Source organism: Triturus cristatus, chromosome 12 (genome assembly GCF_964204655.1).
Source record: "Triturus cristatus chromosome 12, aTriCri1.1, whole genome shotgun sequence".
Classification (NCBI taxonomy): Eukaryota; Metazoa; Chordata; class Amphibia; order Caudata; family Salamandridae; genus Triturus; species Triturus cristatus.
The window spans coordinates 706,632,337-706,649,801 of record NC_140595.1 but is presented as its reverse complement, the minus strand read 5'-3'; the positions used below and the strand labels follow the sequence as shown (position 1 = coordinate 706,649,801).

Sequence of the window (17,465 nt, the reverse complement as noted above, 5' to 3'; positions counted from 1 at the left end):
TGTTGTTCGTGGGAATAAGTGACTTCTTTCTTGGTAGGGCCTGAAGAGCCGGTTGGAAATGAAGTTCCTCTCTTAATATAGTTGTCCAATGCTTTCCACGTTCCTAGGGATATCAGCGCTGCAGTAAAGACTACAGGTAATAAGGACAGCTCCATGGACCTGCACTGAGCACACAGTGAACTAGGATGACACCTGCCACCGTCGTCAGACGAGGTGGCCGAGTGGTTAAGGCGATGGACTGCTAATCCATTGTGCTCTGCACGCGTGGGTTCGAATCCCACCCTCGTCGGTATATCACAGTTTTGTCATTATTTACAGGGGTATTGTATTTCATGCGAATAACAGAGACTGTGGCGCATCATAGCAGGACCATAAGGCATAATACATCTGTATTCCTCTGCGATTTGTAACAGTCGCGCAGCTGCTTTGGTGTTCCGGATCAATGTTCTTTACAAGGGGTGTTTCCTATAAAATGATAGAATTTGCTGATTTATGACCCACAGCAGACGATTCTTACGTCCATAGTATTCTTCTTGTTTTCTTTTCAAACGTTGTTCACTTTCTGTTTTGTATTGCCCATTAATTTGTTTGAGTACAAGGTAAATGGCAATATAGGATAAAAAGGCCCCCCAGTTCCTGAAAGAAGAAAAGATGAGAGATGGACACGGTGTTCTACTACTTGAGACATGGATGTCCGACCTGAAGTACAGGTGGTAGCGTGGCCGAGCCGTTTAAGGCGCTGGATTAAGGCTCCAGTCTCTCCGGAGGCGTGGGTTCGAATCCCACCGCTGCCAGTTCACTTTTGAACAATGCACTCATATATAGGCATGTGCTTTATGTGCTTTACATACATTTAAAGGAAAACCCAGGGAATCAAATACATTCTGTCTTCCTTCCAACGTGAAGTCTCCTTTCCCCGTGTTACCATGATTAGCATTTTCAATAACGGCCGCACTGCGCCCATTCCAGGAACCATACCATATTTGTGCATCTGCATTACTAAAAACAACCAACAGTCGTCGTATATGGTGGTAATTGTTGTCCGCAGTTTTTATTACTTATTACATAATCACACTTGTACAACTCCCCCTGACACCCCCTTGGGGGGCCGTGGTCATAAATCGTTGTCACACATTATTACACATTGGATGTCACGCATTGTCAGCTGGACATCATAAATCATGGGCCATAAATCATTGTGCGTCATTGTAGGAAGGTGGATATCTGACTATGGTTACCCCCAAATTTTTGCCTAGTGTCTAGCTGGTTTTTCGACTTAGTTGGCCTGAGATCCTGCCATTCAGGCTCTCAGGCTATCTGCTCTCTCTGTAAAATGGACTCCATGTACCCTAGGTACATACCCAATTGGTTGGATCACCCTGTCAGCCCCTGTACCAGTGTACACTAGGTACCCAGGGCATTGGTGTATCCAAGGCCTGCCAGGGGCTGAAGCATGTATTATGCCACCCCAGGCTTGGCCTAACAATCTGACACAACTGGCTGATCACTCAGCTGGGGTAAGTTGGTGTAATCACCTCTTACTTAGGTGTAGTATACCTATACCTAAACTTAAATGGGACACCTGGTAACCTATAAGTCACTCCTATGGCAGGCCTTAACAATCCTGAAGGCAGAGTGCTTGGTTCCATGTGAGATGGTGCTCTGGCATGAGCTGAGCCTGTCTGCAGTGGTCGGAACAACTTCCTTCTACTGTTTCCAGATATCGTCATACCATATACTCTTAAGTGCATTATGAACCTCGCGGTTAAATGCTATCTTTGGTTTGGCTTTATCAAAACATGTCGAGTAAGGTGTCATACGAATTGGAATACTAACCCCTCGCCAATTCTGGCGACGGGGTTAGCATTCCACCCTTCTAGAGGGACACGACATGTACAGTACCTGAAACCCGGGTAAAATCAGACATAGCCTCAGCTCCACAAAATGGATGCTGCCACCACAGACACAAGTCTGCCCTCCTGCTGCTGGGAGTCCTTCCAGCTTGGGAGGTGTGGACAAAGGGTTTCCTGCCAGGGGAGGTGCGTGCACCACCCCAGACAGGATTTTGTGTATTGGTCAGGTAGGGCTTGAAAGAAACCAGACATGCCTGTGGCTCACAAGGAGCCTCGGTGCATATGCCAGTTCAAACCGGTCCTGGGGCACACCAGTCCCGGGCCTGGGGCGAGCTGGACAAAGGATTGGGGGTGTAACCACCCCCCTTCCTGGTCCCACCCTTAGGGAGGGACCTAGCAGGTAGTCCGGCCCCTAGAATCCGCTTAAAGGTAGGAGCTGTGTCCTAAGACTTCAGACATCCTGGAATCAACTTGAAACTAAGAAGAAGACGGGAACTTCGACATTCTGCTGCACAGAAGACTGAAGAAAATCTCCCCTGTGGTCAGGGAGTGACCACCTTGCTAACGCAAGCACCATCCAGCGAATCACCGTCTGCTTTGCCGCCGCCTCCCGCCGGAGCCCGAGCCCAGAGACTGACAAGACCTGGACCTCCAGACCTCTCACCGCCCAATCCACAGTCCCTGAAAAGAGGAGACCCGTGGAGGCACCGAGACACGTGGAGCCAGCCATCTTGAAACGACTACGACAAGCTGACCAGTGCAACAACCGAGGCTCCCTCCAAGTTGTGCTTTGGGTCCTGAGAAGCCCAACCCTCGAGCAGCATCTGCACCAAAGGTGAGCCCTCCAGCATCTCCACGATCTGCGTGGGGCCCTTCTGCATTTTGCCACTCGACGCGCCTAACCGGTTGCTGGCCCGCTGGCTAGTGGCCATCTTGGCGACGAAATCTACGACAAACACCGCTGGTCTGGTTGCTCCAGACTGGCCCTTGCTCCCCTCCAAAGGAGCAATCCCTCTGACCTTGCTGGTCAGAACCAACAGCTGATTTCCGAATCCTCCTACAATTGCTTTTGCCAAGGCTTGTTTGCTTCGATCAAGTCGCCGACACCGCCGACAGCGAGAGCCTGCGTGGGACAGCTCGTGAGCCGACTCCTGGACGTCGTCGACCTCCAGGGACCACGTGGCTGCGGAGACAAGCTACCCCTCATCACCTGTTTGCACCCGACATCGCCTGGTACCCACCTGGTGCCACGCTGGTCACTGGCTAGTGACTGTGAACACTGTCCCCTCTGCTTACAGGTCTTCAACATCTCCGATCCACTCTTGGATCCACTGCATCTCTTCCCGACCGACCGCCTGCAGCATCTTTGTCCCAGGCTCAACGGAACAGATAGAAGAAACCCGACGCACTTTGAGGCCTATGCACCCGCTTCCTGTGGGTGAGGTAAAGCTGGTACTCCGGTGCCCATGTGTAGTAATACATCTCTAGTGCCTGTGTTCCAAATCTTAAGTTCCTAGGTCATCCGGAAGATTCCTTTTGCAGTAACTTTGTACTTTTTACGCACCCATTGAAACCTATGGGAGCACGCGTGTGACTATTTGCTCTGCACACGCCACCCGTGGACCTCCTGGTCACTAACTGACGTTAGCTCCTTGTAGGCCCAGCGATTCTAGAGGCCCTAGGCCTTTTCCCTTTTCTGTTCGTGGTACTTATACCACTATTTTAGTATATGGTTTGAGTGGCCACCAGGGCCTATCCATATAACGTGCAACTTCTGTGTATTCTGTGATAATCTTGTTTGACGATTTGTGCTCCTGTGCTCATAAAGAGACTAGGGGTTACTTTGATAAATAAATACATATATATTTTGAATATATATCTGTGTGGTGTCCTTTCATTGGTATAAAAGGGGGTTGCATTTGGTAAAACAGCTGGCTTAACACGCTTCACGAGTTTAGCCTCAAAGACTGCTTAGCCTACGCTACCACTAGGGCAGCTAGTCCGAAAAGGTTGACTTACAACCACACCATAAGGGTTGCTTGGCAGGGTACAAGGTGATCACTTTAACTAGTGAGCATCATATACCAGGCCAACTTCTCACATTGGTGAGCAGCGGTTGGATTTGAGCTTGCTGTGTTTTACCATTGTAATCTCTTGGTTACCAATTGAAAGATCACATAGGTACCTGTAGGTACATATAAAACAAGATTAGATATACATAAGTTCTACTGAACTTAGTTGTTGTAGAGCAAAGGGAGTAGCACACCCTGACTACAACTACTAGATAGGTTTAGTAGGTAAACCCAAGTGTAGGTAGATTGCAACACATCCACCCACACTTAAGAGCAATGGCTGGGGCAGAGGGGTCCACTGTACCCATCTCTGTTGAGAGTGACCCCCCGAGGGCACCATCCATCTATGCTACCCTTAATCAAAATGAGCTCAGGCAGCTGGCAACTCTTAGAGGCCTTAAACAGCCCAAGAACCCTACCTCTGCTTTGCTCAGAGAGCTCTTGCAAGAAGATGAAAATCAAAAAGAGCTCAGGAAAGCTTCCCAGTTAGCCCCCTTAGGGACAGGAACAGGAGGCCCCCCTTCTGAAGATGCCACTGAGGTACCCCTTTCCAATAGTCACCCCTTAGATGGGATGCCTACCACAGAGGATGAGAGTGAAAAGGATACTGACAGTAGTGAGGATGAAGGGAGAACTAGCCCAGTGCCAAGTGTTATACTTGGCCCAGCTAAACTAAGGCTATTGGGGACTGACAGTGGGTTCACCCCACTGGATCTCCCCAGTGGACTTAACACAGGGCTTGGAAGGCAAAGGAATCGCTCAGGTGACTCCAATGCTTCCCATGGCTCTAGAGGCTCTCAAGGTCACTCCAGGAGAAGGATGACCACCCCTCAGAGGAGGGAACATGAGGCCAAGATGCAAGAAGCCCAGCTGAGGATCAGGAAGCAGGAGCTAGAAGTAGCCCTGATGGAAGAAAAACTGAGCAAGGCTAGGCAGCATAGAGAGAGTGGGTCTATACCCACTGGTGGCAGCGATGTCCCTAGGGACAAAGATAGGGTCTTTGACAATAGGAACCTGTCCAAGATTGTGCCCCCCTACAAAAGTGGGGATGACATCCACAAATGGATGACTGCTCTTGAGAGAGCCTGCAAAGTGCAGCAGGTTCCTGAAGACCAGTGGGCAGCAATCTTATGGCTCTCCTTTGAGGGGAGAGGCAGAGATAGACTCCTCACTGTTAGAGAAGAGGATGTCAGAAATTACAGAGTCCTGAAGAGTGTCCTAGTTGATGGGTTAGGCTTAACCACTGAACAGTACAGGTTAATGTTCAGAGACACCCAGAAGACACAGACTCAGGACTGGTCTGAATATGTGGAATGTGCCACTAAGGCTTTGGAGGGTTGGTTGCTGGGAAGTAAGGTGTCTGATTATACAGGATTGTACAATTTGATGATGAGAGAGCAGATTTTAAGTAATTGTCAAAACCAGCTTCTCCATCAACACCTGGTAGACTCAGATTTGACCTCTCCCCAAGAATTGGGAAAGAGGGCAGATAAATGGGTCAGGACCAGGATCAGGCCTAAAAACCAGGGTGGTGACCAAAAGAAAGATACCACCAAGCCTCAAGAGAAGGGTGGGGATAAAGAAAAAGAGAAACCTTCCTCAGGGCCCCAAAACTCCACACAGGGTGGTGGGTCCCAAGCTCCCTCCTCTACCACAGCCAAAAAGCCCTACTGCCATGAGTGTAAAACTCCTGGGCATTGGAAAACTGACAGCGGTTGCCCAAGGGCTAAAAACAAAACTGTTCCTCCAATTACTCCTGTCACACCACCTATTACTGTCAGCAGTAATCCCCCAGGTGGTGGGAGTGCCCCCAGAAATCTGGGTGGGTTTACTTGGGGAACACAGGGGGACCCTGGCTTAGCCAATTCCCCTGCAGCAGATACTCTTGTCTGTGATGGTGGCATGGGGTTTGCCAACTTCACTGCCTGTCCCAACACTTTGGGTAGGTACAGACAGGAGCCCTACATCAATGGTACAAAAGCTGAGGCCTACAGAGACACTGGAGCTAGCATCACAATGGTGGCCCATTGGCTAGTTCCCTCTGAGCAGCTTTTGCCTGGTTTCTCCTACCAGGTGACCAACATTGATGGCAAACAGAACAGTCATCCCATGGCAGAGGTATGTCTCAGCTGGGGAGGTGTCACTGGCCCTAAAAGGGTGGCAGTGTCCCCAACCTTGCCTGTAGACTGCTTACTGGGAAATGACTTAGAACTCTCAGCTTGGGCTGGAGTTGAACAAGACACCCATTCTAAAATGGTAGGCCTGTCACAAAAGGGTAGGGGGGTTGTGCCATTCACAACCCCTGTCCAAATAGATTTCCTCCCTGAAAAGGTTGGAAGGGCAGTGGTAGCCACAGCCCAGGCACAGACAGACTTCCCTGTAGAGACTGGCAGAGCTGTGACAGTCACAGCTCAAACACAAACTGAGTGCCCCCCTGAAAAGGTTGGCAAGGCTGTAATGGTCTCAGCCTATACTCAGACTGACATAGGTGTAGTGAAGCCTGAAACAATGGATCACTCCACACAAACTGAGAGTAGTGGGGAGGAAGAAAAGTCTCCCTCTCCCCAGACATTAGGAAAAGGTCAGCCTCCTCAGGGATCTGACCTCACCCCTTGTGAAGGAACTGCCCCAGAGGTAGCCAGGCCTGGCCTGGCAGAGCCTCTGATGTCAGTGGCCCCTTCCAAGGTGGGACCCAGTCTGGTGCAGGTAGCCTGCCTCTCTCTACCCTGCCTCAGTCAGCCCAGGGCTGCAGAGGTCAGGGAGGCCAGTGGACCCCCAGAGGGCCCCTGTCCACAAGAACCCCCCCATCAAAAGAATGAGGATTGCCTGGCTAGTAGCCCTAGTCAGGGGATGGGTAAAAACATTCCTGAGGGATCTCCTTTACAGGTAGTTAGGGACCTCCCCCAGAGGGATTCTGTTGGGCACAGGCAAACCTGGGACCTTAGGGCCCCAAACCTGACCTGTCCCTCCAGTAAGCCCACAAAAGGGACCCAGCCTCCAGCTTTAGGTAGCCAGAGGCTGACCCTGAGAGCACAGTGCAACTCAGTTAAAGGAAGAAAGGCATCCATGGTGGAGGATGATTGGAGGAAGCTGAGGCCTCACTTTGAGGACACTCACTTCAGTACTCCATCTCAACACCAGCCTTTTACTTTGCCAAGACACACCACAGGTAGAGATTCCCTATGGTGGAGACCCTCTGATACCCTTAGGGTGAGGGATTGCTTAGTGGACCATGAGACAGGGGGTAACCATGCCAGTGCTGGTTCCTCCTTATATGGCCACTTGGGCAATATAGGCTTACCTGGTCAAGGTCAGCCTTATCTCCCTTCGTTTGGGGGGGGGTTGTGTAGGAAGGTGGATATCTGACTATGGTTACCCCCAAATTTTTGCCTAGTGTCTAGCTGGTTTTTCGACTTAGTTGGCCTGAGATCCTGCCATTCAGGCTCTCAGGCTATCTGCTCTCTCTGTAAAATGGACTCCATGTACCCTAGGTACATACCCAATTGGTTGGATCACCCTGTCAGCCCCTGTACCAGTGTACACTAGGTACCCAGGGCATTGGTGTATCCAAGGCCTGCCAGGGGCTGAAGCATGTATTATGCCACCCCAGGCTTGGCCTAACAATCTGACACAACTGGCTGATCACTCAGCTGGGGTAAGTTGGTGTAATCACCTCTTACTTAGGTGTAGTATACCTATACCTAAACTTAAATGGGACACCTGGTAACCTATAAGTCACTCCTATGGCAGGCCTTAACAATCCTGAAGGCAGAGTGCTTGGTTCCATGTGAGATGGTGCTCTGGCATGAGCTGAGCCTGTCTGCAGTGGTCGGAACAACTTCCTTCTACTGTTTCCAGATATCGTCATACCATATACTCTTAAGTGCATTATGAACCTCGCGGTTAAATGCTATCTTTGGTTTGGCTTTATCAAAACATGTCGAGTAAGGTGTCATACGAATTGGAATACTAACCCCTCGCCAATTCTGGCGACGGGGTTAGCATTCCACCCTTCTAGAGGGACACGACATGTACAGTACCTGAAACCCGGGTAAAATCAGACATAGCCTCAGCTCCACAAAATGGATGCTGCCACCACAGACACAAGTCTGCCCTCCTGCTGCTGGGAGTCCTTCCAGCTTGGGAGGTGTGGACAAAGGGTTTCCTGCCAGGGGAGGTGCGTGCACCACCCCAGACAGGATTTTGTGTATTGGTCAGGTAGGGCTTGAAAGAAACCAGACATGCCTGTGGCTCACAAGGAGCCTCGGTGCATATGCCAGTTCAAACCGGTCCTGGGGCACACCAGTCCCGGGCCTGGGGCGAGCTGGACAAAGGATTGGGGGTGTAACCACCCCCCTTCCTGGTCCCACCCTTAGGGAGGGACCTAGCAGGTAGTCCGGCCCCTAGAATCCGCTTAAAGGTAGGAGCTGTGTCCTAAGACTTCAGACATCCTGGAATCAACTTGAAACTAAGAAGAAGACGGGAACTTCGACATTCTGCTGCACAGAAGACTGAAGAAAATCTCCCCTGTGGTCAGGGAGTGACCACCTTGCTAACGCAAGCACCATCCAGCGAATCACCGTCTGCTTTGCCGCCGCCTCCCGCCGGAGCCCGAGCCCAGAGACTGACAAGACCTGGACCTCCAGACCTCTCACCGCCCAATCCACAGTCCCTGAAAAGAGGAGACCCGTGGAGGCACCGAGACACGTGGAGCCAGCCATCTTGAAACGACTACGACAAGCTGACCAGTGCAACAACCGAGGCTCCCTCCAAGTTGTGCTTTGGGTCCTGAGAAGCCCAACCCTCGAGCAGCATCTGCACCAAAGGTGAGCCCTCCAGCATCTCCACGATCTGCGTGGGGCCCTTCTGCATTTTGCCACTCGACGCGCCTAACCGGTTGCTGGCCCGCTGGCTAGTGGCCATCTTGGCGACGAAATCTACGACAAACACCGCTGGTCTGGTTGCTCCAGACTGGCCCTTGCTCCCCTCCAAAGGAGCAATCCCTCTGACCTTGCTGGTCAGAACCAACAGCTGATTTCCGAATCCTCCTACAATTGCTTTTGCCAAGGCTTGTTTGCTTCGATCAAGTCGCCGACACCGCCGACAGCGAGAGCCTGCGTGGGACAGCTCGTGAGCCGACTCCTGGACGTCGTCGACCTCCAGGGACCACGTGGCTGCGGAGACAAGCTACCCCTCATCACCTGTTTGCACCCGACATCGCCTGGTACCCACCTGGTGCCACGCTGGTCACTGGCTAGTGACTGTGAACACTGTCCCCTCTGCTTACAGGTCTTCAACATCTCCGATCCACTCTTGGATCCACTGCATCTCTTCCCGACCGACCGCCTGCAGCATCTTTGTCCCAGGCTCAACGGAACAGATAGAAGAAACCCGACGCACTTTGAGGCCTATGCACCCGCTTCCTGTGGGTGAGGTAAAGCTGGTACTCCGGTGCCCATGTGTAGTAATACATCTCTAGTGCCTGTGTTCCAAATCTTAAGTTCCTAGGTCATCCGGAAGATTCCTTTTGCAGTAACTTTGTACTTTTTACGCACCCATTGAAACCTATGGGAGCACGCGTGTGACTATTTGCTCTGCACACGCCACCCGTGGACCTCCTGGTCACTAACTGACGTTAGCTCCTTGTAGGCCCAGCGATTCTAGAGGCCCTAGGCCTTTTCCCTTTTCTGTTCGTGGTACTTATACCACTATTTTAGTATATGGTTTGAGTGGCCACCAGGGCCTATCCATATAACGTGCAACTTCTGTGTATTCTGTGATAATCTTGTTTGACGATTTGTGCTCCTGTGCTCATAAAGAGACTAGGGGTTACTTTGATAAATAAATACATATATATTTTGAATATATATCTGTGTGGTGTCCTTTCATTGGTATAAAAGGGGGTTGCATTTGGTAAAACAGCTGGCTTAACACGCTTCACGAGTTTAGCCTCAAAGACTGCTTAGCCTACGCTACCACTAGGGCAGCTAGTCCGAAAAGGTTGACTTACAACCACACCATAAGGGTTGCTTGGCAGGGTACAAGGTGATCACTTTAACTAGTGAGCATCATATACCAGGCCAACTTCTCACAGTCATAAATCATTCTGCCACAATTGGCCCTTACTTTGTTGCCATAAATCACTCTGCCTGATCCCCATAAATCAGCAGCCCTAAATCATGGGTCATAAATCATTGGTACGTCATAAATAATTCTGTCACAAGCCATCATAATTTTGTTGTCATAAATCTTTTTGCCTGAGCATCATAAATCATGGGTCATAAATCATCGGTATGCCATAAATCCTTCTGTCACAATCTTTCATCATTCGGCTGTCATAAGTCATTCTGCATGAGCATCATAAATCATCAGCCATAAATCATCGGCTGGCCATAAATCACTGGTTTGTCTTTTTGCTCATTTGCAACTCCTAGGGTCGTAAATCAGCCTGACAGCTCATAGATTGTTCTTTGTTGTTTACCACGCCCCTTTGCGTGTGGGGGGTAGCCTTTTCCCTGGAGTTAGGCCCCAACTCGCTACCTTGTTAGTCTCTTTTGCGCCCCACCTTCTGGCAGGGGCTGGGCTGTGAGCGCCGTCTCTGTTTGCTACCCCGATTTCGTCAGGCGCACTCACCCTGCCGTGCGGTATCCCAAAGTGAGTGGCCCTCCTTCTACACACCGCCCTGTTGGTGTGCTCCCATACAATACCAATACACTTGTTGTTTCCGCCACGCCGCCAGGGAGGCTTACGTCTTCCTGCGGCTCCCCCCACATCTGGTCAGCTCCGACGACAATCTTCCCACAAACGCAATGATGCGCTCTGCTCCGTCTTTGCCCTTAATGCCCTGGCACACTTGCATCCTTCTTCGATGTCTTACAGTGCTGTCTCCGCCCGCCATGGGTCATACCTCTCGTGGCTGACGTCCGGTAGGCTCTGATGGCAATGTTCAATCCAAACGCCATGGTGCTCTGCTCCTTCCTCGCCATTTTTGAGGCGGGACGCTTGCGTCCTGTTCGGAGTCTTACAGCGCTGTCTCCTCTCACCATGGGCCATTCATGAAAACAAAATTGGGAGACAGTCAGCTACAGTTTGTGGTGGCATGATACAATATACATTGCTCACATCCCATCCTCTACTTCACCCCTGCTCCTGGCAGGCTCTTCCGGTAAGCACCTCTACACCACGACCTCAACCTCTCTCAGGCTCCGCTACTTCGGTTTACGGTAACTACTGTCGAGGGACCTCAGTGGAATCTCCAAGAGGAGTTTTGTAATCTTTACTCTTACTCAGCTGACTTCGGGTGTACCGCTAGGTCACCGCTCACCCCAGTGTAATGTACTTACTAATCAGCTGGTCCTCTGGGTATAGACCACAGCGCTGTTACACCTGGAGTGTAATGTGTTACCCGCAATAATCTGTTTTCGCGGCACCGCCTCTTTGTTCTGTGTTGAAGTACTGCTACTAAGCTTGCGAGGCTATGCCGCAATAAACCGGTGTATTACTGCTTTCCATGTTTGGACTAGCCAATATCTCCAAGGGGACACAATCCCTTTCGGCATACACAGGACCTAATGTTACCTCGGCAGGCCGTATTACTCCTGCTCTGAATTTTTTTTTTTTTTTAAATTACCCGGACACTTGCCAGAAATGTGGAGCACGAATACCAATTGGATGACAATTTGGTAATTCCGTGTACTACACCTTAACTTCGTACTTGGCTGTCTTCATTAATACCCAGTCAACAGGATTGGATTAAATGTGAAGAGCGTGTATGCTGCTTGCTCATGTCCGCACAACCATCCGGTAATTCATTGTTATGTGGTCTTAGCAGCAGGCATGCTAACCCAAGGCGCTGCATGCCGTGACTCAAAACAAACTTCCCGAGTCAGAAAAACAATCTAGACGAGGCTCCGATCTCCCCAGGAGCACGTAAATCACCAGAGTCTTCTAGCCACGGAGTTTATTTTAGACAATTTAATTCTTCCTGAAAATTGCTCGAGGACGTGAATGGCTGCAGGGCTTTTTATCACGCCCTAAGCTAAAAACAAACAGGTGCCCCTGTTAAATGGTAGCGGCAGTTTCAGTCGATAACCTTCCAAGTATTTGCCCGGCGATAATCGCCTCTCATACCACTCGATAATTTACCAATAAAAGAGGCAGGCGCCGGAGACTGGAAGGCAGGAAACAAGGTTTTATTCCGTCGGAGCAGAACACATCAGATCAGACAGCAAGGTATCGTCACGAGGTGCTCTAACCGCATCTCTGAGACCTGGTCTCTTATACACTGGTTTATTGCTTTATTACACATAGTACATTCTTGAGATTCTTTTGAAGTACGGGGGAATATCCCCTGGAGCCCCGGTTCAGATCCGATCCCACACATAGATACAGTAGAAGTTCCCACCCTACCCGCAGTGGGAGATGGCTATCGCGCAGCAGGGAATTCCGCTAATTCCCGGGGTGTGTGCAACTGGCCGGGTCTCAGGGGGTAGGGGCTTTGATCTACTGTAATCCCTTTGATGTGGGGTGTTTCCCTTACAGTAGGGGCAGTAAACTGCATCCGCAGGGCTAGGTGATGGCCTGGGACCAGTTCAGACAATGGGGCGCAGAGGAAGGGGGTTATCAAAGGAGAGGCATGACCATGTATGGGTTGTCGGTTGGAAGTGGTTCCGTAGCAGGGTCGCGCAGAAGGAGAGGGTTTATGGCCTGTATGAGAGAGCGGGGGTGGCCGGCGCGCGGGGGATGCTTGCAGCGCCAAGGGAAAACGCTGGCGGTCGAGAGTGAGCGGAGAGAGCGGGGTGCCTAAAATGGCGGCCGTGCATTCGTTGCGCGTGGTGCTGGGGAGGGGCAAGATGGCGCAGATAATGTTCAGTTTGCGAGCTAAATTTCCACAGTCCTCCCTTTTAACATATCTCGCCAGCTTGTCCGGCCAATATTCGCCTTTGTTAGCCTTTCAGTTACAGTATCGTCAATGTTCGTCACACATTTAAAGATACAGAGTCTTTAGGGTAGGCAGGAGTAATCTGACACATTTGTACATTGTCTCATACAGTTTGATGAAGCAGGCGAGGAGGAAGTACATTCAAAGTTACAGTATAGTTGTGTACATGGCTGGTGTTGTATGAATGTTACTATACAAAGTTACATTTTCTTAACTTCTCAGTGTACAGTCGGAAGTGATTGATGCAACATCATGAAAACTTGATAAGAAGATAGTTAATATAATAAGGTGGTTGGGAGAGGATTTTCAACTTTGACATGGGTTCTTCTTTCCAGTGTCCTTGTTTATAAAGAGCTATCACTGGTAAGCTCTCATTGTTGTTCTTCTTTCGTTGGCACTGTTGAGCACCGGCGGTGGAACTAAGGTCCAGCTCAAATCCGATTTCTTCACGTGGCAGGGTGTGACCACTCACTGTTCTTTGATCACAGTCCTGTTCCTTAACACAGTTCACCACAGGTACTTTTGAGACAGGGTGCCGGCCTTTTGTTCCTCGGTAGTAGGTCAAAGTCATAGTCCAAATGAAAGAGGAAGAGAGAATGGGGTGGCATGGGATCAGATCAAAAATGCGGACCAAGGAGAGCAGAATCTTTTCAGCACTGGGCCCATCAATCGGGCCCGACGGGTTAAGACTTCAGGCACGCTGGTCAGTGAGCAGGGGCCTCGATGTAGCCCTTCGCGCTCATCGTTCTGATAATGGTGCCTCGTCTCACGCTCTTGTTGCTTCGTCGCTTCCCCCTTGGTCGATGTCATAGATGTTTTATGATCCGCAGCCAGACTGTGCGTCACATCCGACCCCTCTCTTCCGATGGCTGCAGGTTATCCTTGAATAGGTTATAAGAAACGAAAGTCTTAGAGATCTTGGCAGGGAAGACATTTACATACTTCATTCTCTCTCCCAACCACCGAGTAGTTGCGGAAATGCTCTTATCTGTTACTATATGATTGGTGTCTATTAACTCTGATGTTAAGGTGCGTGTTACTAATCTATTAATTACTGCTGTGGTGCAGGGTTCTGTGGGTGTCCCTGTCCATCGTCTGGCCTTCTAGGTGTCAGTTTCTGCGCCCTATAATGCAAGGTTTGGTAATACCTGTAAGTGCGAGGTGCTATGGTCATGCGTTCACGAGCATCCTTTTCATACAGTAGGTGACCCTTTATCAGTTTAAAACAGGGGCCATCAGCTGTTTTATTCGGGATACTTCTGAGACGGCTAGTATAGGGCTGGAGTTATCTTTGGGAGAACAGGGTGCTTTAGACATTTTATTCCGGGCCAATTGGTCAGGGGTAATTCTGGGTGGTGGAGATGGTGTCCGTTAAGAACAAAAACCACTGACATATAGTCCCCGTGTTGTGGGTCAGATTGGGAGACATCAGTCGTCTTACCTGTCCTTTCCTTCTCAGCCGATTAGGCTTAATGTTTGTAAAAAGGAGAGGTAGTAACGTGGTAAAGTATGGTCGTTTTTGTTTCTATCAATTTGTTCGAACACCACTGTGTTCAGGCCAATTATACACTTACCAAAGAGGTGTATGTCGTTAATTTATTCAAGAAGAAAGAGGGCAAGAAAGAGCCTTTTGCGAGGGAGGGGGAGAGAGAGAGAGAGAGAGAGAGAGAGAGAGAGAGAGAGAGAGAGAGAGAGAGAGAGAGAGAGATGGGTAAGATAATAGGTCACTTGGTGCACACACAACATGGAGTAGCATGGGTCTGTTCCATGTAAGAAAACACAAGCGGGGAAAAGACATAAATTCGATGATCACGTACACACAAATGCCGGATAGGGTGTGACAGTACATGCGTCAAGACGGAGACTCAGGGCTGCGTCGAGCACGGGGACCTCTCCTTCCCTTTGATCGGTGGACGCACACTTCAATCATACAATGACGCTCTCTTCAAGTGATCCGAACATGAAATGCATACACATTCATATCGTATAATCGTAGTACACACGCACAATCATATCATACAGTTTTTCATGTTCTCAATGGTGGTCTGTAATTTTACACACTATCTCACAACGTTTGTCTATGTTTTCCCTGATGTTGAACTTGGTGCGGTCCATGTCCACTCCACTCTTCAGTCGGAACTTCGTCGTGACCTATAGAGGGGAAATAAGAGGGGAGGGGAGGTGCAGTATTCAAAATACCCCAGCGCGCGCAGACACGAAAGGTTCTACCTACCATGTACCAGGCTAGCCGCAGGGTTGGGTAATACCACGGACCCATTATTCTTTAGTTTGAGGCAAAGATGCTCTAGTTCATTCATCTCCTAAATTCGCGTTCCCTGGTCGTGCATGTATTTCTCAATTGGTCGTGTATTATGGTGCAGGATACCATACCTTGCATGCGACATATACCTTAAGTTATAGTTCATTATTGATTTGACAATTCTTGGAAAAAGGGCAGGCGTGATGGGTACAAATTCCGTTAAACAAAAAGATTTTTAGGCAAATTGTGTCTGTATTATCCGTATGCTTTCGCTTCGGAGTAACGATCATTTATTCAAAAGAAAAACCTTCAACAACCTAGATGATTAGTCATGACACTGAGTTCGTAATTCCTTTTTAAGAAGCCCTTTATTTAAAACAATGTCAGTATGGAAATACGGGCCTACAGCCGCCATAGACCGGCCACAGTGTGAGAGGCGTCGAGCAACATGAGCAACACTGGATTAACATAAAAATCGGTTCCCCCCCCCTCTCCCCCACCGCCATGTGTGGAAGCATCGCATACATGTATATATATCTCTTTTTAACACGAATGTCACGTGACTGGAACGCCACAAGGAGTTGTAGGCCACTCCTACATCAGCGCCATCTTAGGGCGGGGTCGGGCTAGTGCACAGTCTAAGTCTTTCCATGAATTAGCAGTTGAACCAGAATCCCTTTCGGTAGTTCGAGAACTTTCGTTAGCGTCAACTTTGCGTCACTGCAACCTTGTAGCAATGCCACGGTTTGTTCTTAGGGCGGGGCAGCAGGCGGGTTCTTCCGCCGACGCTTTACTGTCTCACTGTATCAAGCGGAGGCAAGGTGGCTGCCGCCCGGGGGCAAAAAGGGCAATGGTGGTGGTTTTGTCCTTACCGGAAGTCCGCAGGAGTCGAACGTCAAATGACTCCAACCAATTCTGCAAGGCTGAGGGGAGCGTTCTGTCAAGGGTGGGGCCCATGCCCTAGCAAACAAGCTTTCGAGTCCAGAATTGTCTCACGGTGGGCCAGGCCTGGAACCGGAGGGGTCGACCGCCGGAGTTCAAGGGCAGCAGTAGCAGCAGCTCTTCGGTACAGTCACCGGAGAGGAGCCAGCAGCAGTAACAGCAGCAGTTCGGGTGGTGCTGCCACCGGAGTGGCATCAGTTGCAGCGACAACAGCAGTCCGGAGGACATCATCATCGGAGTGGGCCCCTACTTACTTGGCTGCGGGGGCCCACTCCCCGCGTCGGGTGCTAGCGGCAGTCCTGGTGAACCCTGTCCTTGGGTGGTTGCCTGGCGGCCGCGTGCAGGGGTGCCGGCTCAGCCGAACGGCGAATGAAGTGGCAGGGCGCAACCCAGCTGGCCGACGTGTGAAAGGTGTGGTTTGGGGTGCCCTCATCTGCTGGCGAGCCTCCACCTGGGGAGGTGGGGGAGGTCCGTCCGCGTCGCCTCCCCCCGCCAGGGCACCCTCCGTTATTGAAGGAAGAAGTGACTGGGAAGACCCGCACAGCGTGCCAGGGTGAAATTCAGCAGGCCGATGAAAAAGATGGCTAGGTGCAGCTTAGCTGGCCGGTGAGTGAAAGACGGTTGGGGTGCCTGGCAAGCCTCCACCTGGGGAGGTGGGGGAGGTCCGTCCGCGTCGCCTCCCCCCGCCAGGGCAGCAGCCATAATTGAAGAAAGAAGAAAGAAAACGGGAAGGTCCGCACAGCGTGGCGGGCTCCGCCTTGGTGTTGCCAGAACTTCGGCGCTTCGTATAGCCTCCGGCCTATTCGCACAATCGCTCGCCACTGATGTCAATGGATTTTTGCATGGTTTTTATAGCCCAAAGTCAACTAAGAGGGACCGCCCAAAACAGGCCAATGTTGCAATTTCGAGGAAGGAGAGGCGAGGACGGTGTCACGTGGACGTTAAGGCTTTGGGATGGAGGTTGCAGCAGACCGTCATGTAAATAGTGGTTTTAAAACGTGTTTTAACCTGTTTACCCTGTTGGTGTGTTTGTTATATCCTATAAGTTATTAAAATGTTATAACTACATTACTTCGTTGGAGTGTTTGTACATATTTGTAGTCAGATGACGAGCACCAGGAGGTGACTGTGCAATCGGAAAAATAACATAGCCCAATTGTGCGCGAGCTAGCCCTAGTTCGGTGACGTCGATGGTGGGTGTCAGCAGGCTTCCGTTTGTGCGGGATTTTGTCATGCTTATTGGGCGGGGTGGGCAGTAGGGCAGACATGTTTAGGTGGCGAGAGTAATGGGGTCGGGCTACCTCGTGGTCGGCTCGACCGTGAGCTTGACTCCTTCCCTTGGTTTCATATGTCCCACAAAGGGCTAACTCCTAGCGTTATTTTAGTTTTTGTAAGGT

At 50.3% G+C, this 17,465-nt stretch overlaps 2 non-coding genes across 2 annotated transcripts; both read left to right on the top strand.

Moving 5' to 3' along the window:
• Positions 1-207: 207 nt before the first annotated feature.
• Positions 208-289, top strand: TRNAS-GCU (transfer RNA serine (anticodon GCU)). The gene has a single exon. It is a non-coding gene; the product is annotated as a tRNA-Ser (tRNA).
• A 423-nt stretch (positions 290-712) lies between these two features.
• TRNAL-AAG (transfer RNA leucine (anticodon AAG)) lies at positions 713-794 on the top strand. Its single transcript has one exon. It is a non-coding gene; the product is annotated as a tRNA-Leu (tRNA).
• The last annotated feature ends 16,671 nt before the right edge of the window (positions 795-17,465 follow it).